This window comes from Pelophylax lessonae, assembly GCF_965119305.1.
Source record: "Pelophylax lessonae genome assembly, chromosome: 8".
Taxonomy (NCBI): Eukaryota; Metazoa; Chordata; class Amphibia; order Anura; family Ranidae; genus Pelophylax; species Pelophylax lessonae.
The window spans coordinates 108305550-108332644 of NC_138775.1; the positions used below are offsets into that span (position 1 = coordinate 108305550).

The 27095-nt window shown below is 45.9% G+C and overlaps 1 protein-coding gene across 1 annotated transcript in view; it reads left to right on the plus strand.

Moving 5' to 3' along the window:
* The window catches only part of MRPS21 (mitochondrial ribosomal protein S21), a 77844-nt gene extending 52594 nt beyond the window's left edge, over positions 1–25250 (plus strand). The window contains exon 3 of the mRNA XM_082265906.1: positions 25239–25250. The gene's annotated coding sequence lies outside the window, so the exon portion shown is untranslated. The remainder of the gene's footprint in view (positions 1–25238) is intronic.
* Positions 25251–27095: the final 1845 nt, after the last annotated feature.

Genomic DNA, 27095 nt, shown 5'->3' on the forward strand with positions numbered 1-27095 from the left:
GTACAATTCTGTGGCACTCTGCAATCATTGGGGTACAATGCTGTGGGCACTCTGCAATCATTGGGGTACAATGCTGAGGCACTCTGCAATCATTGGGGGACAATGCTGTGGGCACTCTGCAATCATTGGGGACAATGCTGTGGCGCTCTGCAGTGATTGGGGACAATGCTGTGGCGCTCTGCATTGAAAGGGGCATGCACGCTGAACTCTGCATTGTGGGGGCACAGCACAGTGTTCATTGCATTGAAGGGGGCACAGCACAGTGTTTATTGCATTGAAGGGGGCACAGCACGGTGTTTATTGCATTGAAGGGGTCACAGCACGGTGTTTATTGCATTGAAGGGGGCACAGCACAGTGTTTATTGCATTGAAGGGGGCACAGCACAGTGTTCATTGCATTGAAGGGGGCACAGCACGGTGTTTATTGCATTGAAGGTGGAACAGCACGGTGTTTATTGCATTGAAGGGGGCACAGCACGGTGTTTATTACATTGAAGGGGGCACAGCACAGTGTTTATTGCATTGAAGGTGGAACAGCACAGTGTTTATTGCATTGAAGGGGGCACAGCACAGTGTTTATTGCATTGAAGGGGGCACAGCACAGTGTTTATTGCATTGAAGGGGGCACAGCACAGTGTTTATTGCATTGAAGGGGGCACAGCACAGTGTTCATTGCATTGAAGGGGGCACAGCACAGTGTTCATTGCATTGAAGGGGGCACAGCACAGTGTTCATTGCATTGAAGGGGGCACAGCACAGTGTTCATTGCATTGAAGGGGGCACAGCACGGTGTTTATTGCATTGAAGGTGGAACAGCACGGTGTTTATTGCATTGAAGGGGGCACAGCACGGTGTTTATTGCATTGAAGGGGGCACAGCACGGTGTTTATTACATTGAAGGGGGCACAGCACAGTGTTTATTGCATTGAAGGTGGAACAGCACAGTGTTTATTGCATTGAAGGGGGCACAGCACAGTGTTTATTGCATTGAAGGGGGCACAGCACAGTGTTTATTGCATTGAAGGGGGCACAGCACAGTGTTCATTGCATTGAAGGGGGCACAGCACAGTGTTCATTGCATTGAAGGGGGCACAGCACAGTGTTTATTGCATTGAAGGGGGCACAGCACAGTGTTTATTGCATTGAAGGGGGCACAGCACAGTGTTTATTGCATTGATGGGGGCACGCACGCTGGTCTCTGCATTGAAAGGGGGCACAGCACAGTGTTTATTGCATCGAAAGGGGGCATGTACGCTGGTCTCTGCATTGAAAGGGGGCATGTACCATCTCCTGTACCATGACCTGTGCCATGCCTATACCATATCTGTGCCATGCCTATACCATCTCCTGTACCATCACCTATGCCATCACCTGTGCCATGCCTGTATCATGACTTCAAAGTCACGCAATTTTTTTACTGCGTTTTTTGGCGCGAAGCAATACCTATTCCATTTTTCTTTTTGCGCCCCCCAAAAATTTTGAGCACCAGCTGCCACTGGACACAATCATGAAGTGGAACGAAATTTATTGGATATTTCAAACTTTTTTTAACAAATAAAAAACTGAAAAATTGGGTGTGTTAATACTTTGTAGCGCCACCTTTTGCTGCGATTACAGCTGTAAGTCGCTTGGGGTATGTCTCTAGCAGTTTTGCACATCGAGAGACTTAAATTTTTGCCCATTCCTCCTTGCAAAACAGCTCGAGCTCAGTGAGGTTGGATGGAGAGCGTTTGTGAACAGCAGTTTTCAGTTCTTTCCACAGATTCTCGATTGGATTCAGGTCTGGACTTTGACTTGGCCATTCTAACACCTGGATATGTTTATTTGTGAACCATTCCATTGTAGATTTTGCTTTATGCTTTGGATCATTGTCTTGTTGGAAGACAAATCTCCGTCCCAATCTCAGGTCTTTTGCAGACTCCATCAGGTTTCCATCCATCTTCCCATCAATTTTAACCATCTTCCCTGTCCCTGTTGAAGAAAAGCAGGCCCAAACCATGATGCTGCCACCACCATGTTTGACAGTGGGGATGGTGTGTTCAGGGTGATGAGCTGTGTGCTTTTACGCCAAACATAAAGTTTTGCATTGTTGCCAAAAAGTTTGATTTTGGTTTCATCTGACCAGAGCACCTTCTTCCACATGTTTGGTGTGTCTCCCAGGTGGCTTGTGGCAAACTTTAAATAACACTTTTAATGGATATCTTTAAGAAATTGCTTTCTTCTTGCCACTCTTCCATAAAGGCCAGATTTGTGCAGTATACGACTAATTGTTGTCCTATGGACAAAGTCTCCCACCTCAGCTGTAGATCTCTGCAGTTCATCCAGAGTGATCGTGGGCCTCTTGGCTGCATCTCTGATCAGTCTTCTCCTTGTATGAGCTGAAAATTTAGAGGGACGGTCGGGTCTTCTTAGATTTGCAGTGGTCTGATACTTCCATTTCAATATTATCGCTTGCACAGTGCTCCTTGGGATGTTTAAAGCTTTGGAAATCTTTTTGTATCCAAATCCGGCTTTAACCACCTCAATACTGGGCACTTAAACCCCCCTTCCTTCCCAGATCAATTTTCAGCTTTTAGCGCTGTTGCATTTTGAATGACAATCGCGCGGTCATGCAACACTGTACCTAAATCAAATTTGTGTAATTTTTTCCCCACAAATAGAGCTTTCTTTTGGTGGTATTTGATCACCGCAAGGTTTTTTCTTTTTTGGTGCACAAATAAAAAAAGACTGAAAAGTTGGAAAAAAAATAAAGTTTTTTTTGTTTGTTATAAAATTTTGTAAATAGATACGTTTTTTCCTGCACTGATGAGGCCGCACTGACAGGCACTGATGAGGAGGCACTGATGGGGTGGCACTGATATGCAGCACTGATAGGTAGCACTGATATGCAGCATTGGTGGGCACTGATGGGCAGCGGTGATGGGCACTGATAGGTGGCACTGATAGGCAGCACTCGTGGGCAATAATGGGCACTGGTGGACGGCACTGATAGATGGCAATAATGGACCCTGATTGCCATCCCTGGTGGCCATGGTGGGCATCTCTGGTGGCCATGTTGGGCATCCCTGGTGGCTCTAGGTGCACCCCCCCCCCAGGGCTGCACTGGTAATCAATGTTCTGATTACCAGCACAGACCCCCCCCCCCGTGATTAATGAGTAATTAGTAAAACTCACTGATCCCCCAGATCGTCGTCTTCTCACTGACAGGATCTGTGTGAGGAGAAGAAGAGATCAAAGCCGTTACAACGGCTGTATTTACATTACATGACGGCTGTGATTGGACACAGCCGTCATGTTATCAGGAGGGCCAATCACAGGGCCCTCCTGCCAAAATCGGATTTTTGTAAGATCTTACCGTAAAATCCTTTTCTCTTAAGCTCATTGACAGACATAGTCTTCTTGATTCACAAGAACTGGGTTATGCTGCCCTCTACAGGAGTAGGACTAGGCAGAAAGAAAAAACGTTCTGGCTCCACCCTAGGGGCAGTCCCAGAGGGTATATCCTCTTCCTGTCTGCTACAGAGAATCAGTTCTGTCCCAAAGCAGCAACAGAGAATTTAACCCAACCCAACTCAATGATAGAGGGGCGGGTACTACGTCTGTCAATGAGCTTAAGAGAAAAGGATTTTACGGTAAGATCTTACAAAAATCCGATTTTCTCTGTCGCTCATTGACAGACGTAGTCTTCTTGATTCACAAGAACTGGGACATCCAGTAGCAGTGCCACAAATGAGGGGTGGGATTGACCGAAATCAAAATCCAAACTAGAAGGCCCAACCGGAGCCAACCAGAAGTATCAAAGGACTCATCGAGTAAACAGATGAGACCTACCCCACAAATCCTCGAGGTAGACCAACAGTCTCCTCAAACAGTGGCCTGCAGGAACCTTGCGGCCAGAAGAGGCATCTGACGATGCCATCACATAAACCTTATACAATATTGTAAAGGTATGAACCGACGACTAAACAGTCGCCTTGAAAACCTGAACCACTGACGCCTGATGGCGGAGGGTCCAGGAAACTCTAAGCGCCCGAGTAGAATGCGCCTTAACAGGGAACGGGGGATCCCGACCCTTAGATAAAATAAGCCTATACCACCGTCTGTCTGATCCATCTAAAGATGGTCGCAGCAGAACGGGCAACCCCTTCTTAGGGCCATCCGTGATCACAAACTGTGAATCCGTCTTACAAATTGAATCCGTAGTATTCAAATATATCCTGATCGCCCGAACTACATCCAAGGAATGCCATGCAAATTCTCGAGGATGATTGGGCTAAGGACATAGGAAGGACAATACACTGTCCTCATTCAATGAAACTTTGAAACCACCTTAGGAAGGAAGGATGGATTCGGATGAAGAACAACCTTATCCCTATGAACCACCAGATCTGGGGAACAACAGGATAATGCAGCCAGTTCTGACACCCTGCGTGCAGAAGTGATAGCCACCAAGAAGACCACCTTCTGGGATAAAGTAAGCAAGGGAATCTACCTGATATTTTCAAAGGGAGGTGTCTGAAGAACCGACAGCACCAAATTAAGATCCCAGGATGGTAACGGCGCGTGCACTGGCGGAGCCAGGTGTCGCACCCCCTGGATGAAATTCCGCACCAAGGAATGAGTAGACAAAGGCTTCTGAAAGAAGATAGCAAATGCTGAAACCAGACCCTTGATAACACTCAAGGCCAGCTTCTGCTCAACTCCCTGTTGCAGAAAAGCCAATATTCGGGCTACCGAATAAAGATGTAGATGGAACCCAAGGGATTCACACCACACAATATAAGACTTCCATGTACGATGATAATCTTTCTGGAAGTCGCTTTCCTTGTTTTAACTAGAGTAGGAATAACTGAAGCTGACAATCCCTTGTCCTTCAGCACCTGGGTCTCAATAACCAGCGATCGTAAAGCAGGATGGAAGATCGGTCCCTGAGACAGTAGATCCTCCCTGAGAGGAAGTCTCCACGGGACGTCCGCCACCAGTCTGACCAAGTCGGCGTATCAAGCTCGACGAGGCCAGTCCGGAGCTGCCAGGATTACTGGAATTCCTTCCTCCTCTATCCTGCGAAGAAGTCTTGGCAGTAACCCAAGAGGAGGGAAGGCATACATTAGCTGGTATTGCCCCCACGGGGTGACCAGTGCGTCTGCGGTCTCTGCTAGAGGATCGCGGGAGCGAGCCACGAATCTCTGTACTTTCCTGTTGAATCGTGATGCCAACAGATCCACATCCGGGGTGCCCCAACGTAGGCACACCTGGTGGAAAACTTCTGGATGGAGGGACCATTCCCCCTGATCCGGAGTCTGACGGCTGAGATAATCTGCCTGCCAATTTTCCACCCCCGGAATGAACACCGCAGAGATAGCTGGAACAAATCGTTCCGCCCAGCGAAGAATGCAAGCCACTTCTTTGGCCGCTCGGACACTCTTGGTGCCCCCCTGGTGATTGACATAAGCCACGGCCGTGGCATTGTCCGACTGGATCCGAACCGGGCTGCCCTGGAGCTGCTCGGTCCAGTGAATCAGACAAAGTCTGATCGCTCTCAGTTCCAATACATTTATCGGCCACCTGGATTCTTCCAGGGACCAAAGTCCCTGGACAGATAACTGACCGAGAATTCCTCCCCATCCGGATAGACTGGCATCCGTGGTCACTATCGTCCAATATATTGGCAGAAATGACTTTCCCTGGCTGAGCATCGGAGACCGAAGCCACCAGACCAGAGACTCTCTGGACTGTTTGCTCAATCGGATCTGATTGTCCAGGGATTCCGGATTCCGATTCCATCTTAGAAGAATCTCTTACTGAAGAATTCGGGTATGGGACTGGGCAAATGGAACTGCTTCGAAGGAAGCCACCATCAACCCCAGAACCCTCATGCAAGTTCGAAGAGAAGACCAGCTGTTGGATAGTAACAACTGGACTGCTAACTGAATCTTCCGGAGTTTCCCTACCGGAAGAAAAACTCTTGTCCTGACTGTGTCTAGAATTAGACCCAGACATTCGAGCCTCTGGGTGGGAACCAGAAATGACTTTTGCTGGTTCACCAGCCACCCGAATTCCTGTAAAGAAATTATAGTAATTTCTATGTTTTGTAGCAGGGTCTGAGGAGACTCTGCATGAAGCAGGAGATCGTCTAGGTAACCTAGAATCGATATGCCTCTTTGGCGCAGTAGTGCCAACATTGGGGCCAACACCTTCGTGAAGACCCGAGGAGCCGTGGCGAAACCGAAAGGTAACGCCACAAACTGATAGTGGTTCTCTTCTACGGAAAAGCGTAGAAACCGCTGATATCCTGCGAAAAATGGGAATGTGAAGATAGGCGTCCTTGATGTCTATGGACGCTAGGACATCCCCTGGATGCAGGAAGGCTGCTACTGTGCGAATGGATTCCATCTTGAATTTCCTTATGTCGAGAAAGGAATTGAGTGCCCTTAAGTCCAGAATTGGACGCACTTTGCCCTCTTTCCTGGGTATTGTAAATAGGTTTGAATAAAACCCTTGAAAACGTTCTGTCCAAGGAACGTGGACTACCACTCCTTGTTGTAGTAAATCCTTGACTGCTCTCCGCAGATCTTCTAAACGATCCGGGGATAGTCGGATATTGGAAGGGAAGAATCGCGCCGGTGGGAGAGATCGAAACTCGATCTTGTACCCTGACCTTATGACTTCGCAAACCCACTTGTCCGGGATTCTGGAAAGCCATGGATCCGGGAACCGGCGAAGACGTCCCCCCCACCCCAATTATGGGTGGGGGCGCACCTTCAGGCTTTGGACGATTTATCTTCAGGTCTGGAGGGGGCGGGCTTTTGCTTGCCCGACCAACGTCCCCTGAAGCCTCCTGAAGGAGCTTTGGAGGACTTAATTTTTTCACCCGCGGGACGAAAAAACTTTTTTGTGAGCAGAGAAAGAAGGCCCTCGTCTTTGACGAGTTCCTTTACCCTTAACATCTTGCGGTAAAAAGGTGCTCTTTCCACCCGTGAGATCCTTAATGATCTCATCTAAGTTGGCTCCAAATAGACGCTCTCCTAAAAAGGGGATATTAGCTAATGCTTTTTTGGAACCTTGGTCGGCCAACCAACCTTTTAGCCACAGTGTACGCCTGAGAACCACTGCTGAAACTGATGCTCGCGCCAATAATGGAGTGGCGTCTAACGCCGCATCACACACAAATTGTAACCCCTGTATCATTTGTTCCAACAAATCTGATACCGCCTGAGGGACCTCTTCTAAGTCCCGGAGTAACCACTTGGTCCATTCAGTTACAGTCTGCGAAACCAGACCAATAGCAATTATTGGTCTGAAAGCTGATCCAATCAAGGAAAACAAGGTGCGAGACATAGCTTCTATCTTGCGATCCACTGGATCTTTAAAAGACGGAGCGTCTTCTAAAGGAATAACCGTGGCTTTATTCAATCTAGCAATTGGTGAATCCACCACAGGTGGTTCTGTCCATTTCTTAATGAGGGTTTCCTCAACGGATAACGCCAGTTAATGCGTTTAGAAATAGCAGAGGTGCATTTTGGCAGACTCCATTCCTCTTTGATTGGATTGCCAAAAACATTTGGGCAATGGAAAAACCTTCGCCATTTTCATGCGTTTTTTAGTCCCAAAAGGGATTACAGTTTCAGCTATTTCCGACGGAATACCCTGTAATCTTAAGGTTTCTTGAACAGATACAATGAGTGCGTTTACCAACGCTTCCTCTCGGGCTATGGCTGATGCCGAAACATCCTCCTCACTGTCTGAAGAGACAGTACCCGAGACACCAATCCCAGATGAAGTACCTGCAACTGCAGAAATAGGCTCAGAGTCTGAATCCGAAGTTTCAGATAATAAGGGGTTAGGCGGGGGTCGCTTTCTTGCGCCCTGTCAATGACAAGCCACTTCCACCCGGGACACAAAAGTTTCCATAATAGCTGACAATGATTCAACCATCAGTGGGGTGCTGGAGGATCCTGCAGACACCTCGAGGGGATCCGGTGGAGATACATGAGTGGCAGGGTCCATGTTAATTCAGGACACCTCTGCCAGAAAAAACAAAAAAACTTTCTTTTTTTTTTTTTTTTTAAATAAAAAAATACCTCTTTTTTTTTTTTTTATTTTTTTTTTTTTTTTTTTATGTGTCTCCCCCTAGCGCAATAGCGCCCCTCAGAGTACCTGCTTCTCGATCCCCACAGAGAGAGAGAGGGACCCCCAAGGCTCAAGTTTCCAACCAACTGCAGTCAGCGTCTGTCTTTTACAGACTGGAAAGAGCTGTGTTCGTTTTCCCGGGTAGAAGGACGTGGCTCCGCCCCCTGTGTACGCCTTCCGGCGTTCCCAGCTCTCCACGAGGTAGCTGGGCTCATCAAACATGGCCGCCCCCATACAGGAGACAATAGACTCCAAAAACATGGCGGCCGGCGTGACCTGAGGACATACATGCACCTGGTCTACGGCAAAATGGCGGCGGACCGCCGAAATCGTTTTTCCCAGCAAATCCACCTGCATCTCTGCTAAGTGGCGGTTTATCGATCTGCAGGAGGTACACTACAATTAAGGTAGGATTATACCTCCTATGTCTGCTGTAATACTACAGTCTGCTGGGTAGAGTGTTAGCTCTCAAACCAAGTCCACTTCCCACCAAACACATACTGTATTTACAAGGGGGACTTATAGTGTCAGATATATACTGACCATGTATGGAGGGGCCCATAATTCATACTGCCTCATAACGAGGAAAAAAGGGAACGTTTACTCACCATACCGAAACCGACAGGCACCCTCTCTTCACAATACCCTCTCCACCGGGGTGGGGGGTTGTGGACCACTCCGGACGCCTCGACTCTGGTTCCTGGCGTCCAAGCGAGACTTTTAATTTGCAAGGTCAGTCCCTCCAATGGGACTCCGTCGCGGCCGACCCAGCGCGGAGCTCTGGTCTGCACGCGCTCGTAGGCAGAAACCGGGGTGACCACTGGATCTCAACATCCAGCCCGTCGCCTGGCCCCGCATACTTACTTGAATGTGTCGCGGCTGACCAAGCGCAATGCAATGGTCTGCGCGCGCTCGTAGGCCGGCTGGGGTGACCACTAGTGTCGCCCAGTCCGGCGTTTTTGCTTGAAGATCTCACAGGAAAAAACCACTGGAGAAAACTACCTAAAAAATATTTTTTCTAAAGAAAAAATCTTGCCAGGACCAAAAAGATCCCAGCAAGGAACTTAGGTCCTTACTCCTGACTAGACAGAAAAAAACTGATTCTCTGTAGCAGACAGGAAGAGGATATACCCTCTGGGACTGCCCCTAGGGTGGAGCCAGAACGTTTTTTCTTTCTGCCCTGTCCTACTCCTGTAGAGGGCAGCATAACCCAGTTCTTGTGAATCAAGAAGACTACGTCTGTCAATGAGCGACAGAGAAAGCTTGTTTCTCTGTGTCCGAGGGACACGGGCACATCGAGATTGCGCCGCTGCGAGTGCCCGCGGTGGCAAGAACTCGCTCCTTCTACAGAACGTTCGGGAACGTCCCATCAGAAGGACGAGACTCCCACCCGGTCGTATATGTACAGAGGCCGGGTGGGAGGTTGTTAAAACTTCTCCACAACAGTATCTCGGACCTGCCTGGTGTGTTCCTTGTTCTTTATGATGCTCTCTGCGCTTTAAACAGACCTCTGAGACTATCACAGTGCAGGTGCATTTATACGGAGACTTGATTACACACAGGTGGATTCTATTTATCATCATTAGTCATTTAGGTCAACATTGGATCATTCAGAGATCCTCACTGAACTTCTGAGAGTTTGCTGCACTGAAAGTAAAGGGCTGAATAATTTTGCCCGCCCAATTTTTCAGTTTTTTATTTGTTAACAAAGTTTGAAATATCCAATAAATTTCGTTCCACTTCATGATTGTGTCCCACTTGTTGTTGATTCTTCACAAAAAATTACAGTTTTATATCTTTATGTTTAAAGCCTGAAATGTGGCAAAAAGTCGAAAAGTTTAAGGGGGCCGAATACTTTCGCAAGGCACTGTACATTTGTGGTGGGGTCAAATGCCTGATGTAATTTTAGTCCACTCACTTAAAAACTGCAGAGTGCTGCGACTATCCTGGGAGATTCTCGCCACTACTTCAGGGGTTCAGGGATTCCCAAGTCTGAAGTATAGGGAGAAGACACACTATGTTCTATCCTGTTTGAGTAAAAAACAAAGGATAATAGTTTGAAATACATTTGATCAAAACGAAGAAAAGACAAGACCACCTTCTTATAGGGGGTATTTGTGTCTCATTGTGCAGACTTACAATTTAGTAGTAATCAGAATGGCGGAGATAGGATTCTTTCAGATGGCAACGGCTTCCTGGGATGCTCATGCCTCCCTCCAGTGAGGGGAATGGCGTTCTGTTGAGTTCCCCGTCACTTTATATGCAGTCACGCATGCGCAGTACTGCGCCGCGAGGTGCTACGTGTCACGGCTGTTGGTCCATATTCCCGATGCGCATGTGCCAGGGGAGGCTGCACGCGCATCGGCAAGAGGACCGTCCGGCCGGACACAGCATACAGGCGCCGCCAACATGGAAAGGGAAGAACCAGGGACCCACAGGGGTCATGAGGAATACTGGATGTAAACAAAGCATTCCTTGGCTACTGATCCCCCATATACAGGTGTTCCTGGGGCTTTCCGTGCCGGGTGCGATCTCGGGGCCTGGACTTGGCAGTACAAAATAAGGATTGCATATATCTTGCCACTGTGGAGGTCATAGAGGTTGGGTCCTGGATGGATGTTACATTGGACCAATATTTGGACTGTGGTCCCTGTAAGGGAAGTATGGGATCTCAGGAAGGCAAGGGTTAAGCCCTGGAGACTTGGACAGTTTGAATGCGAGATTTGGGTGAACCACCTTCCTGCCAAGGCATTACTGGACTCCGGGAGTATGGTGACACGGGTAGTAGGTAACACGGGTTCGGGTAGTGTGTATCCATGGGGATACCAGGGAGTACCCCTTGGTACCTGTGACTGTTTCTTATGGCAGTGACACAGGAAGTAGGGGTGGTAAACAGCTTAGTCCACGATATCATAGTGGGGCGGGATTGTCTACTATTCCTTGAACTATGGAACTAGGTGCAGAGTGGACTACCTGGACGGCCAAGAGAACTGGAGACAGTGGGGCCTGAAGGGCTAAAGTCTCAGGGGTCCGGTGCAGAACTGCCCACAACACACCCTGTTAGCTTTGAAACACCTAGGGGTGGTAGTGGTGTACTAGAAAATGTTAATATGATTGATTACGTTCATGTTTCAGGTCTCAAGCCCGAGTTGACCCCTGAGGGGGGGAGACTCTCTGTTACAGGTCATGTTGGGGGAAGATGAGGAGGAACGCTCCCCACTGCAGATTCCCCTTGGGGAGGCTGAAGGGGAGGTTTCCCCCAGACCAATGCACCCAGACCTGGACATATCCAAGGGGGCATTTAGCTCCACCCAGTTACAGGATCCCTCTTTAGTCAATGCCCAAGAACAGATTTCAGAGGTGAATGGAGTCCCACAAATACCAGGGGCAGAAAAGAAGTTTCCGCACTTTGCGTTAATTGGGGATTTGCTCTATCGAGTGGCTGAAAGCCGAGGGGAAATTATTGAATAGTTGCTGGTTCCCCAGTCGTATCGGCGAAGGCTCCTCGATTTAGCTCACAATGACCCATTAGGCGGACACCTGGGGGCGAAGAAAACAGAGGCCAGAATAACTGACCGGTTTTACTGGCCAGGCGTGAAGGCGGAGGTAAAGAGGTACTGTGCTTCCTGCTACACATGTCAGTTAACAGCCCCAGTGTCACACTATAGGAACCCCTTAGTTCCCTTGCCTATAATTGAGGTGCCGTTTGAGCGGATTGCTATGGACCTGGTGGGGCCTTTAGTAAAATCTGCGAGGGGACACCAATATATATTAGTAGTATTAGACTACGCAACCAGGTATCCGGAGGCAGTCCCATTACGGAAAACAACCTCTAAGGCTATTGCCCGAGAGTTGTTTCATTTGTTTTCACGCACTGGGCTGCCCAAAGAGATCCTGAGGGATCAGGGCACCCCGTTTATGTCAAAGGTGATGGCGGACCTCTGCAAACTTTTTCAGATTAAACAGTTGTGAACGTCCGTCTATCACCCGCAGACAGATGGCCTTGTTGAGAGGTTTAATAAGACCATAAAATCCATGCTAAAAAGAGTGGTCCACAGGGATGGCAAAGATTGGGACATGTTGCTCCCGGCCTTGTTATTTGCCATCCGGGAGAGAGGGTGGCAAAAGTAATGCCATTGTTAAGGGAACACGTCCAAAAGGCACAGGATGCCCAGAGGAGGGTGTATAATCGGTCCGTCAGGATAAGACAGTTCCAGGTAGGAGACCGGGTAGCTGTGCTAATACCCACAGTAGAAAGCAAATTCTTGGCCAGGTGGCAGGGTCCCTTTGAGGTGGTGGAAAAAGTTGGTGATGTGAATTACAGGGTACACCAACCAGGGAAGAGGAAACCCTATCAAATCTACCACGTGAATTTGCTAAAACCCTGAAAAGACTGAGATCAGGTATCCGCTGTGGGAGGGGTCACTGTAGAAGACCCTGCAGGAATTGAGCTAGTGTATGTTGCTGCCACTCTGACTAAGTCCCGAAACCAACAAGTGAGAGAATTCCTGCAGAGAAATAAAGAGAAGTTTTCAGGACTGCCAGGTTTAACCAACATAATTGAGCATGACATTGTTACAGAGCCCAATGTAAAAGTCTGCTTAAAGCCCTATCGCATCCCAGAAGCATATAGGAAAGCGGTGTCTGAAGAGGTAAAAAGAATGTTGGAACTTGACATCATTGAAGAATCGCAGAGTGAGTGGTCAAGTCCTATCGTTCTGGTACCAAAACCCAATGGCACTCTGCGATTTTGCAATGACTTCAGAAAACGTAATGAAATCTCAAAATTTGACGCATATCCGATGCCCCAGGTAGACGAATTGATTAAGAGGTTGGGTCCCGCCCGGTACATTACCACACTAGACCTTACAAAAGTGTATTAGCAGATTCCCCTCACCAAGGCTGCCAGGGAAAAAAACAGCTTTTTCCACTGCAGAAGGCCACTGGCAATATAAAAGAATGCCGTTTGGTTTACACTACGCCCCAGCCACGTTTCAAAGGTCTATGGACAAAACATTACGCCCCCTTGGATGATACGCTTCAGTATATCTGGATGACATCGTCATTTTCAGCACTGATTGGGAGTCCCATCTATCTCAGGTCCAGGCTGTCCTAGACTCTTTGAAAAGAGCAGGGTTTACTGTAAATCCAGAGAAGTCAGCTGTTGGGATGGAGGAAGCGAAGTACCTGGGGTACATTGTGGGTAGGGGACTAGTAAAGCCTCAGATAAATAAGGTATAAGCCATCCAGAACTGGCCCTGCCCCCTAACAAAAAAAAACCAGGTCAGGGCCTTTCTGGGCATAGTTGGTTACTATCGAAGGTTCGTCCCCAACTTTGCTACTATTGCGGCCCCATTGACGGACTTGACAAAAGGTAGGAAGTCAGTGATGATAACGTGGAATGCAGGGCCGAGGAAGCTTTTCAGAAGCTTAAAACAGCATTGTGTGAGCATCCAGTGCTAGTAGCGCCAGATTTTTCCAGGGAGTTTGTAGTACAGACGGATGCCTCGAATGCTGGACTGGGTGCTGTCATGTCGCAAGTGGTCAATGGGGAAGAGCCCCCCATAGTTTTTCTCAGTAGGAAACTGATGGCGGCAGAGAGAAACTATGCTGTGGTGGAGCGGGAGTGTCTCGCCATGAAGTGGGCACTAGACTCTCTGCGCTACTTCCTGCTGGGTAGGAAGTTTCGCCTGGTGTCCGACCATGCCCCGTTGACCTGGATGCGACAAAACAAGCAGACCAATGCCAGGGTGACGAGGTGGTTCCTGTCCCTCCAGGAATTCAACTTTATGGTAGAGCATGGACCCGGGAGACAGCATCAGAATGCTGATGCGCTCTCCCGAGTGCATTGTATGGTGTCTGATGGTGCCTCCGACACCTCCGCGTTGAGGCAGAGGGGGGGATATGTGGAGGTCATAGAGTTTGGGTCCTGGATGGATGTTACATTGCACCAATATTTGGACTGTGGTCCCTGTAAGGGAAGTATGGGATCTCAGGAAGGCAAGGGTTAAGCCCTCTCCCAGATGACCAGCTCTTAAAGACAGGAAGTAGTGTCAGTGGGGGTGGGAGAGTAGGAGCTGGACACACACCTGGGAGACTGAGCTGCTAAAAACAAGTGTGTTTGTGTGCTGCATGGTGGCTGGAGACTTGGCGGCTGCTTGGGACTGCATACCTGGGGTAAACACCCCATGCCAAAAGCCAGTATTGTATTATAATTTACCATTTATGCTAGAGTTAAGCGGACTTTTAAGGTATACCTGTTTTCTGAACGGTTTGCTGCTGGAAGCTTTGTTTCTGTTGTGGAAGAAAATAAACCACGTCTTGTTTAAGTTTACCTGGCTTGTGCACGTGATCCCTTGGAGCGATCACCCCAAATATCACACCACATATATGAATACCATAAAAATAAAAAACGTTGATAACTTTATTGGCGAAAGAGAGAAGCATTACATATTATAACATCAGGCAAAAAAAAAAAAATATATATTTTTTAAGGAGGAGATCTTGTTGTCATGGTTTGAGGAACGGGAGACAGGGGGAGTTGGAATTGTTCATGTGGGGACACAGGAAGCAGAGCAAGGAAGGATTGCAGGGAGGCCAGAATAGCACAACTTTGAAAGACTGAATGACACAAATGAAGTAGGAAGATTCCTCTATTTAAGCTGAAAAGGATTCCAGAAATTATGAAAGATGAATGAAAGGGAAAATGATGAGGACAGAATGCAGTAGGTATCGGGTAGGCAGGGGAGAAGAGTACCTCATGTGTGAAGCCTTGTTTTTCTATCTTCTGCATGCTTGTTCAAGTATCAGAAGGGTAAATTTTAGATTTATATGTAGCATAAGTATGTGCATCCCATGCGATTGTTGAAAATAGCCATATATACAAAAAACAATATGCAACAATGTATATATGTATATATATATATATACACAGAGTGCCTTGCAAAAGTATTCGGCCCCCTTGAACTTTTCGACCTTTTGCCACATTTCAGGCTTCAAGCATGAAAATATAAAACTGTAATTTTTTGTGAAGAATCAACAACAAGTGGGACACAATCATGAAGTGGAACGAAATTTATTGGATATTTCAAACTTTGTTAAATAAAAAACTGAAAAATTGGGGCGTGCAAAATTATTCAGCCCCTTTCCTTTCAGTGCAGCAAACTCTCTCCAGAAGTTCAGTGAGGATCTCTGTTGTCAGTCCAATGTTGACCTAAATGACTAATGATGATAAATAGAATCCACCTGTGTGTAATCAAGTCTCCGTATAAATGCACCTGCACTGTGATAGTCTCAGAGGTCCGTTTAAAGCGCAGAGATCATCATGAAGAACATGGAACACACCAGGCAGGTCCGAGATACTGTTGTGGAGAAGTTTAAAGCCGGATTTGGATACAAAAAGATTTCCGAAGCTTTAAACATCCCAAGGAGCACTGTGCAAGCGATAATATTGAAATGGGAGTATCAGACCACTGCAAATCTACGAAGACCTGGCCGTCCCTCTAAACTTTCAGCTCATACAAGGAGAAGACTGATCAGAGATGCAGCCAAGAGGCCCATGATCACTCTGGATGAACTGCAGAGATCTACAGCTGAGGTGGGAGACTCTGTCCATAGGACAACAATCAGTCGTATACTGCACAAATCTGGCCTTTGTGGAAGAGTGGCAAGAAGAAAGCCATTTCTCAAAGATATCCATAAAAAGTGTCGTTTAAAGTTTGCCACAAGCCACCTGGGAGACACACCAAACATGTGGAAGAAGGTGCTCTGGTCAAATGAAACCAAAATCAAACTTTTTGGCAACAATGCAAAGTGTTATGTTTGGCGTAAAAGCAACACAGCTCATCACCCTGAACACACCATCCCCACTGTCAAACATGGTGGTGGCAGCATCATGGTTTGGGCCTGCTTTTCTTTAGCAGGGACAGGGAAGATGGTTAAAATTGATGGGAAGATGGATGGAGCCAAATACAGGACCATTCTGCAAGAAAACCTGATGGAGTCTGCAAAAGACCTGAGACTGGGACGGAGATATGTCTTCCAACAAGACAATGATGCAAAACATAAAGCAAAATCTACAATGGAATGGTTCACAAATAAACATATCCAGGTGTTAGAATGGCCAAGTCAAAGTCCAGACCTGAATCCAATCAAGAATCTGTGGAAAGAACTGAAAACTGCTGTTCACAAACGCTCTCCATCCAACCTCACTGAGCTCGAGCTGTTTTGCAAGGAGGAATGGGCAAAAATTTCAGTCTCTCGATGTGCAAAACTGATAGAGACATACCCCAAGCGACTTACAGCTGTAATCGCAGCAAAAGGTGGCGCTACAAAGTATTAACTTAAGGGGACTGAATAATTTTGCACTCCCAATTTTTCCGTTTTTTTTATTTGTTAAAAAAGTTTGAAATATCCAATAAATTTCGTTCCACTTTATGATTGTGTCCCACTTGTTGATTCTTCACAAAAAATTACAGTTTATATCTTTGTTTGAAGCCTGAAATGTGGCAAAAAGGTTGAAAAGTTCAAGGGGGGAATACTTTCGTAAGGCACTGTACATGGGGGTGGAGAGGCAGGGAAATATTGGTAATATTATACTGGTTCATTCGGCTTGGTTACAATTTTGGAGAAAAAGGGGGGGGGGGAGAAAGAAAGGGCCTGGGTCTGAATTGGACTGCTTGGTAGGACCCTGCCTTTAGAAAATAGGCAAGGGCTGTCTGCTGCATGTAGTTCAAAGGACCTTTTTGTCAGAGATGATACTTCCTGTGACCAGGTCCCAGTCTGTTTTACCTGAGGCAAAGCCTTCTAGAAAGGGGCGAAAGCTTGAGGCCTGGGTGGGAGGTGGATCTAAGGTGCCTGATCCAGCGCATTTCAAGTTGGAGGAGCATTGTATTCCAATCTCCTCCTCTCATTGGGATATGAAGTCTATCCAGGGCCATAAAGCTGACCCTGGGCATCCTATAGTAATGTGTGTACGCAACATGTCTCCCTAGGGGGAGATAGAAGTTTCCAACTTGCATGCCATGTACGTGTTTACTCACTCTTTTTCCAAATTCTTGCCGAGTCTTGCCCACGTAAAAAGCACCACATTTGCACTCCATCAAATATTCAACTCCTTGTGTTTTGCAGTTGGCAAAGTGTTTCACTTGAAAGGTCCCCATTTGGGAGTGTTTTGGAGGTACATCTATGTATGACTTTGCATTGTGCGTAGCTGCCATATGGGAAGGTGCCTTTATCTTTGCATGGGTCCCTTCTTGATCCTTCCTTGAATTCACTATGGACTAGTGATTCCTTTAGAGATCCTGCTTTTCTGAAAGTGATCAGCGGATGTTTGGGGATGAGGTCTTTCACAGTAGGGTCCTCCTTCAGTGGGTCCTGACTTTGCACTTCCTTTGAATAGGATCTCTTGTCGGTCCTTAATTTTAACCCTATTGAAAGCTTTCCTCAGGGAGGCTTTTGTGTAGCCTGTTTGTAATAAGCGTCTGGTAAGTGCGTCCGAATCTTTAGGGAAATCATCCGGATTGGTGCTGTTTTGTTTAATCCGCAAATATTGGCTGTATGGTATGGATTTTTTTCAAGGTAATTAGGTGAAAACTTTCTGCGTGGAGGATTGTGCTTCACGCGGTTTCCTTTCTGTATAATGTGGTATTGAGGTTCCCATTTGCATCCTTATATACCCATGTGTCCAGGAATGTTACCTTGTCCTTACTGTACTGCATCGTAAAAAACATATTATGTTGGTTGTTATTCATTCTGTTGAGGCATTCCTTTATCATATGTTCCGGGCCATTCCAAATGATGAAGATATCGCCAATATATCTTTGCCAGAGCATGATGTGGCTGGCGTATGGGGCATTTGCTTCATCAGCTAGGAAGTCTTGTTCCCACACCCCGAGATGTATATTAGCGTAAGATGGGGTGCAGCTTGTACCCATTGCTACGCCGCATGTTTGGAGGTAATACGAGCCTGAGAAGGAGAAGTAGTTGTGGTGGAGTATGAATTCTAGCATTTGTACAATGAAATCGTTGAAATTTTTGTCATGTCTGCTCTGTTATCCCAGTGCTTGTTTGACAGCTGTCAATTCCTTTTTCATGGGGAATGTTATTATAAAGTGATTCCACGTCCACTGTGATCAAAAATGCATCTTTTGGGATTACCATACCATCCAATGTTTGTAAAAAGTGTACGGTATCTTTTGTGTATGATGCAAATTTGGTTACATGTACATGTGTCCTAAGGTAGGCATCTATTCAAGCATTATGGCAGCATTCAAGCATTACAAAGAGTGTAATAAGAAATGTAAAGACGAAATCAAGGTGGCTAAAATAGAACACGAGAGACATATAGCGGAAGAGAGTAAAAAGAACCCCAAGCAATTCTTTAAGTATATAAACAAGTGAGGCCAGAACACATTGGCCTCATAAAAAACGACAAAGGAAATATGGCCACAGAGGACAGAGAAAAAGCGGAAGTGTTACATAATTTCTTCTCTTCAGTCTTCACAAAAGAATCGGGGGGCTACACTAACCCAGCTTGTATTGCTAAACTAAATAATTCCCCTTCACGAAGTACTGCCATGGCTAACAGAAGATAGACTTAGAACTAAACTAGAGAAACTTAACATAAATAAATTACCCGGGGGTTCTTAAAGAGCTCAGCCAGGTGATTGCCAGACCATTATTTTTTATCTTTAAGGATAGTCTACAGACTGGTATGGTGCCAGCTGATTGGAAAAAAGCCAACGTGGTACCAATATTTAAAAAGGGCCGAGATATATCGCGGGTAACTATAGGCCGGTCAGCCTAACATCAGTAGTCTGCAAGATTTTGGAGGGGGTGTTAAGGGACCACATACAAGACTTTAGTAATGAAAACTGTATTATTAGTAGTAATCAGCATGGATTCATGAAAAATCATTCTCGCCAAACCAATCTATTAACCTTCTACGATGAAGTGAGCTGCCACCTAGATAAAGGTAAGCCAGTGGATGTGGTGTATCTGGACTTTGCAAAGGCTTTTGACACCGTTCTCCACAAACGCTTACTGTACAAACTAAGGAATGTAGGTATGGACCACAGGGTGAGTACCTGGATAGAGAACTGGCTCCAGGGGAGAGTACAGAGGTTGGTGATTAATGGGGACTACTCAGATTGGGCGGGTGTGGAAAGTGGGGTCCCCCAAGGTTCTGTCCAGGGGCCAATCCTGTTTAATTTATTCATAAATGATCTAGAGGAGGGGATATCGAGTACAATCTCAGTATTTGCGGATGATACTAAACTAAGCATGCCAATATCTTCTATGCAGGATGTGGAAACCTTACAAGCGGACCTGAACAAAATAATGGGGTGGGCAACTACATGGCAGATGAGGTTTAATGTTGAAAAATGTAAAATAATGCACTTGGGCGTCAGAAACAGGGAAGCAAGCTACTCACTGGGGGGGGGGGGGGGTGACGGGACCTCTGGGTGAGTCCTAGGATGGAAAAGGACCTGGTGGTACTGGTGGACAACAAGCTTTGCAGTGGCATGCAATGCCAAGCCGCTACAAGCAAAGCCAACAGAATACTGGCCTGTATAAAAAAAAATGGGATTCACTCCAGAAATAAAGAGATTATTCTCCCACTCTACAAGACTCTGGTCTGGCCACATCTGGAGTATGCTGTCCAGTTCTGGGCACCGGTCCTCAGGAAGGATGTGCTGGAACTGGAGAGAGTCCAGAGAAGGGCAACACAAAATATTAGGGGAATGGAGGGCATCGGCTATGAGGAAAGACTACAAGCACTGAACTTATTCTCTCTGTAGAAGAGACGATTGAGGGGGGGGATATGATATCAATGTACAAATACTGTACTGGCGACCCTAGCATAAGGAACAAACTTTTCAGAGAAAGGGAATACAATAAGACACGTGGCCACTCACTAAAACTTGAGGAAAAATGGTTTAACCTTAAAATACGTAGGGGTTCTTCACTTTCAGAGCAGTAAGGATGTGGAATTCTCTTCCACAAGCAGTTGTATCAGCAGGGAGCATCGATAGTTTCAAAAAACTATTAGATGGGCACCTTAAAGACCACAACATACAGGGGTATACAATGCACAGTTAACAGCAAACACACACACATCATAGGTTGAACTGGATGGACTGGTGTCTTTTTTCGACCTCACAAACTATGTAACGATCACCTGGCTTGTAGCTTCAGAAATGTTTCCATTTACCAAAATGATGGGGCTGCCCGGATGGTACCTTTGGCAAGGCATAAAATGTCGGAGTCCGTTGATGTTTAGTCTGTACATATTCCCACAGTGTTTGGGATATTGCCCCATCATTCAAGGCTTTGTCCACCTTTTTGTAAAAATCCTCATTATAGGATTTAACATGACAGGAGAGATCTTTCTGTAGCATTTGTCATTTTCTAATATCTTAAGGCACATGGTCTTGTATTTTTGTTTGTCCATCAAGACAATATTTCCCCCTTTGCGGAGGGCTTGATGGTGATAGCCACATTGCTCCATAATTCTTTTAGTGCTTGTCATTGTTCTTTTGTCAGGTTGTGCGTAGTTTTATTTTCTCGTATCTCCTCGATGTCCTTGGTTGCTTGCCAAACGAATAGGGCTATGGTTGGATTGAGGTCAAGAGCGGAAAAGATCATGTGGTTCTGTTAAATCGTCTAGACCACCTTCCTGTAGCAGCAGGTTGAGGTCTCTAATCGCTCTAAACTCTGCTGCTGTTAGGCGTGGATCTTGTTCTCCTTAGGAGGATTCCTGTCGTACATGACTTTAAACATTAAGTTCCTTGCAAAGAGGTTTATATCTTTTACTGTCTCAAACTTGTCGGTATTTTATTTGGGCAAAAAGAAAGTCCTAGAGATAAAACCTCATGTTCACTTGGTGTTAGAACGTGGGATGACAGGTTTATTATTGTTAGTCCTTCCTCTCCACCCTTCTGATATTGGAACAAGTATGCAGAAGATAGAAAAACAAGGCTTCACGCATGAGGTACTCATCTCCCCTGCCTACCCGATACCTACTGCATTCTGTCCTCATCATTTTCCTTTTCATTCATCTTTCATAATTTCTGGAATCCTTTTCAACTTAACCACTTGCCGCCCACCGTCAAATGACGGTGGGACGGTGTGGCCATTGTTCTGGGCGGACGTCATATGAAGTCGGCCCATTCAGGCAGGACAGGCGCGCGATCGTGTGCGCGCCGCCCTGCACTGTCGGTGGCGGCGTGTCCCGGGGGACACAGCGCGTCACCGGCATTGGGGAAACAGCCAATGAGCGTGGCTGTTTCTGACGTGATCGGCTGTGTTCCAATCACACAGCCGATCACAATGGGAAAGCCCAGAAGAAGACCGCGCATGCGCGATCGGAAGCGCGCAGCGCGGTCATGTCGGTGGCGCTGTGTTCCCTAGGAACACAGCTAGTCACCGGCAGTAGTAAACAGTCACTGACAGTGGCTGTTTACTATGTTATCGGCTGTGAATCCATTCACAGCCGATCACAAAATGTAAACACAGAGCAGTAACTCACTGTTACTAGCTCTTCTCCCCTCACACAATTTCCAGTGTGAGGAGAGCAGAGCCAGAAAAAGTGAGACTGCCATCAATACCGCCGTGCACCATCGCCTGTCACCTGTCATCCATCGGTGACCATCGCCTGTCACCCCATCAGTCATCGTCACTTGTCACCCCATCAGTCATCGTCACTTGTCACCCCATCAGTCATCGTCGCTTGTCACCCCATCAGTCTTCGTCACTTGTCACCCCAATCTTCGTCACTTGTCACCCCATCAATCATCGTCATTTGTCATCCCATCAATCATCGTCACTTGTCACCCCATCAGTGATCGTCATCTGTCACCCCATCAGTGATCGTCATCTGTCACCCCATCAGTCATCGTCATCTGTCACCCCATCAGTCATTGTCATCTGTCACTCCATCAGTCATTGTCATCTGTCACCCCATCAGTCATCGTCACCTGTCACCCCATCAGTCATCGTCACCCCATCAGTCATCGTCACCTGTCACCCCATCAGTCATCATCATCTGTCACCCCATCAGTGCCCATCACAGCCAGCATGTCAAAAAAGATGTACAGCAGCGAGGAGGCCCTTCAGGTCCTCTCCATGACTGATGAGAGCACCGGGGAGCTCTCATCAGTATCCAAATCCGATTCGGAATTTGAAATCGCTAATAGTAGCGGATCGGAGATGGACTCGGACTATTCCTGTACACTTTCCTTTATAGAATGTATTTTGGGGTGCAATTTTTGCTATATACATGCAACCACTTACCGACCGCCTAACGACTATATACGTCGGTCATTAAAAGCTAAATACTGGCGTTATGGCAGCAGATAGCTGCCATAACCCCGGTATTTTTTTAAACGGCGGGGGGTCGGCTTTCAGATAAGGGTGGTCCAAGTGGCGGATTCACCGTGGAATTACCCTTACGGTGCAGGGGAAGAGGTGCCCCCCCTCCCGCCGCGTACCAGATGTTTTTCCAGCTTACCGGACCCGCCAGCAGCGGGGAAAACGATCCGGTCCCGGATCCTCAGAGACAGGAAGTCAAGTGAGGGCAAGATGGCCCTCACTTGACTCTATGGTCTTGGAGGACCGGAGCTACGTCAAAAGTCGTTGCCTAGAAACCGGTTTAAAGGGCCGCTTTTTTTTTTTTTTTTTCAACAATTTTTTTTTTCTTTTTCAACAATTTTTTTTTCTTTTTTAGTGTAGTTGTGAGGTGTGAGGTCTTTTTGACCCCAGATCTCACAATAAAGAGGACCTGTCATGCCTATTTCTATTAAAAGGGATGTTTACATTCCTTGTAAGAGGAATAAAAATTATCAAAACATTATTTTTTTTAAAACTGTGTAAAAATAAAAAATAAAATAAATAAAATAGGAAAAATAAATTAAAGCGCCCTGTCCCCGTTAGCTCGCGCGCAGAAGCGAACGCATACGCAAGTCCCGCCCACATATGTAAACGGTGTTCAAACCATAAATGTGAGGTATCGCCGTGATCGTTAGAGCGAGAGAAATAATTTGAGCCCTAGACCTCCTCTGTAACTCTAAGCTGGTAACCTGTAGAAATTTTTAAATTGTTGCCTATGGGGATTTTTAAGTACCAATGTTTGGCGCCATTCTGTGAGCGTGTGCAATTTTGAAAGATGACATGTTGGGTATCTAATTACTCGGCGTAACATTATCTTTCACATTATGGAAAAAAATTGGGCTAAATTTACTGTTTTCTTATTTTTTAATTCAAAAAAGTGCATTTTTTCAAAAAAATTGCATTTGGAAGACTGCTGCGCAAATATGGTGTGATAAAAAATATTGCAACGATCTCCATTGTATTCTCTAGGGTCTCTGCTAAAAAAAAATATATAATGTTTGGGGGTTCTAAGTAGTTTTCTAGCAAAAAAAATGATTTTAGCTTGTAAACACCAAGTGTCAAAAATAGGCCCAGTCTTAAAGTGGATAAATGGACAACTTTGTGAAAAGTGCTACTTGGATGTTAGGCCTCTGTATGTGGCTAGGCTGTGTAAAAGTGTTACACATGTGGTATCGCCATACTCAGGAGGAATAGCAGAATGTATTTTGGGGTGCAATTTTTGCTATGTACATGCTATGTGTTGGAAATATTTCATAAATGGACAACTTTGTGTAAAAAAAAAATGCATTTTCATTTTCTTTCCACGGTTTCCAAAAACTTGTGGAAAAAAATGACACGTTCAAAAGACTCATTATGCCTCAAAAATTATACGTTGGGGTGTTTGCTTTCCAAAATGGGGTCCTTTTATGGGGGTTTCCAATGTCCTGGTGCTCCAGGGCCTTCAAAAGTGCGATAGGTTGTCAGGAAATGATATGTGTAATTTATGCTCCTAGAATGCCGGACGGTGCTACTTGGATGTTAGGCCTCTGTATGTGGCTAGGCTGTGAAAAAGTCTCACACATGTGGTATCGCCATACTCAGGAGGAGTAGTAGAATGTGTTTTGGGATGTAGTTGCAAGTATACATATGCTGTGTGAGAGAAATAACCTGTTAATACGTCAATTTGTTAAAAAAAATAAATAAATCTTCATTTTGCAAAGACTTGTGGGAAAAAATGACAACTTCAAAAAACTCACCATGCCCCTTATTAAATACCTTGGAATGTCTACTTTCCAAAAAGTAATTTGGGGGGTATTTGTACTTTCCTGACTTTTTAGTGTCTCAAGAAATGAGATAGTACATCAGGTGTGATCAGTGTGATCAATTTTTAATGATTAGCGCCATAACTTGTGGACTCTATAACTTTCACAAAGACCAAATAATATACACTTATTTGGGTTATTTTTACCAAAGATAAGTATCAGTATAAATTTTGGCCAAAATTTGTGAAGAAAAATGACTAATTTGCAAAATTTTGTGACAGAAACAAAGAAAAATGTGTTTTTTCACAATATTTTCAGTCTTTTTTTATTTATAGCACAAAAAATAAAAAACCCAGTAGTGATTAAATACCATCAAAAGAAAGCTCTATTTGTGTGAAAAAAAGGACACAAATTTTTTATGGGTACAGTGTTGCATGACTGAGTAATTGTCATTCAAAGTGTGAGAGCGCTGAAAGCTGAAAATCGGTCTGGGCAGGAAGGGGGTGAAAGTTCACTGTAGGCAAGTGGTTAAATAGAGGAATCTTCCTACTTCATTTGTATCTTTCAGTCTTTCGAAGTTTTGTGCTATTCTGGCCTCTCTGCAATCCTTCCTTGCTCTGCTTCCTGTGTCCCCGCATGAACAATTCCAACTCCCCCTGTCTCCCATTTCTCAAACCATGACAACAAGATCTCCTCCTTGAAAAATATATTTATTTTTATTTCTTGCCTGATGTTATAATATGTAATGCTTCTCTCTTTCGCCAAGAAAGTTATCAACAATGTTTTTTATTTTTATGGTATTCATATATGTGGCAAGATATATGCAATCCTTATTTTGTACTGCCAAACACAATATGCGGGTCCAGACACATGGATTTTCCTGTCTTTCCCCAGTCCAGCCCCCGTTATCGCACCTGGCATGGAAAGCCCCAGTACAACCTGTATATGGGGCATCAGTAGCCAAGGAATGTTTTGTTTATATCCAGTATTCCTCATGACCCCTGTGGGTCCCTGGCTCTTCTATTTCCGTGTCGGCAGTGCCTGTATGCTGTGCGGCCGGACGGTCCTCTCGCCGATGCGCGCACAGCCTCCCCTCGTGCATGAGCATCAGGAACACGGACCGACAGCCGTGACACGTAGCACCTCGCGGCGCATTACTGCGCATGCGTGGCTGCATATAAAGCGCCGGGGAACTCAACAGGATGCCATTCCCCCCTCACTGGAGGGAGAAATGAGCATCCCAGGAAGCCGCTGCCATCTGAAAGAATCCTATCTCCCCCATTCTGATGACTACTAAATTGTAAGTCTTTGCACAATGAGACACAAATACCCCTTATAAGAAGGGGGTCTTGTCTTTTCTTCATTTTGATCAAATGTATTTCAAACGATTATCCTTTGCTTTTTACTCAAACAGGATAGAACATAGTGTGTCTTCTCCCTATACTTCAGACTTGGGAATCCCTGAACCCCCGAAGTAGTGGTGGGAATCTCCCAGCATAGTCGCAGCACTCTGCAGTTTTTAAGTGAGTGGACTAAAATTACATCAGGCATTTGACCCCACCACAAATATATATACAGAAACAATGTAACCTGAACCATGTATTACTCACAGAACCAGCTGTTTTCCACCACATGAGTCCTTGATGCGATTTTGGGAGTGGAGGGGAGGAAGACTGTTTCCCTATATGGATCAGGCACTACTGCGCAAAATGATTTGTAAGTTTATAATAGACAAAATACATTGCCCGCAACAGTGTAGATAATTCATACATTATTATATCCCTTAGAAATGGTGATATCCTTGACAAAAGCACCTATTGAACGTTAGCCGAAACGCGTTGGATGTTTTCGGATGTTCTCTCTCGAACCCAGAGTCTTTTTCAAGCATGGATAGCAGAGAAACAACATCAGAAGTCACCATTTCACAATATGTCACACTTTCTACCTTTCTCACCATCTTCACCTCTATGGGCCCTTAGCCCATTGTATATAATCCTACTCCCCCCACCCTTTTTTTGAAATAAATATGTTTTACTACAAACTTGTATAAACTCAATTTTTTGCCTATAAAGTCCCACCGCTAGCTTGGTTTGAGGCACCAAAACTCCCGAAATGCCGCGCTGGATACTGCTCCCATATTGCGCCGACTGTCGGTTTCGGCAGTGGTCCACCCGCGTATGGCTAAAATGCTGGTCTGTGGGTCAGACTTCAAAGAAGGCCTTGACTGATTTACCTTTTCAAGGAGATCACTTGTTTGGGGCTACCATGAATGACATTATCAAAGGTCTCACAGGGGGTAAGATTACCGTTCTCCCACAGGCTAACAAGGGTAAGGACCCTCGTCATAGACAGGGTCCCTCCTTTTCAGCACACAAATGTTTTTTCGTCCCTCAGGGTCAATCGATAAGGCAAAGCCCTTCAAGATTCGCTTGGGTGGTTCCAAGCGTCCCTGGTCTGGCAAACAAAAATCTAGTTTCTCCAGACCTGAGGACAAGGCCACTCTCGGCCTGAAGGTGCCCCCCCATCCGTATCTGGGGTGGGGGGACATCTTTGCAGGTTCCCGGACCTGTGGCTATCCCGGATTCAAGACAAATGGGTTCAAGAGGTCATACGGTCTGGTTCCAAGATCAGGTTTCGATCTGTCCCGCCGGTAAGGTTTTTCCCTTCCAATGTGCGACTGTCCCCGGATCGCTTACAGGCTCTCTTTGGGGGGCAGGCAGGGCAGTACAACAGGGAGTAATAGTTCCTGTTCCGTGTGCAGAACCTTTTCTGGGCTTTTATTCAAACCTGTTTATGGTCCCTAGGAAGGAAGGCAAGGTGCATCCAATCCTG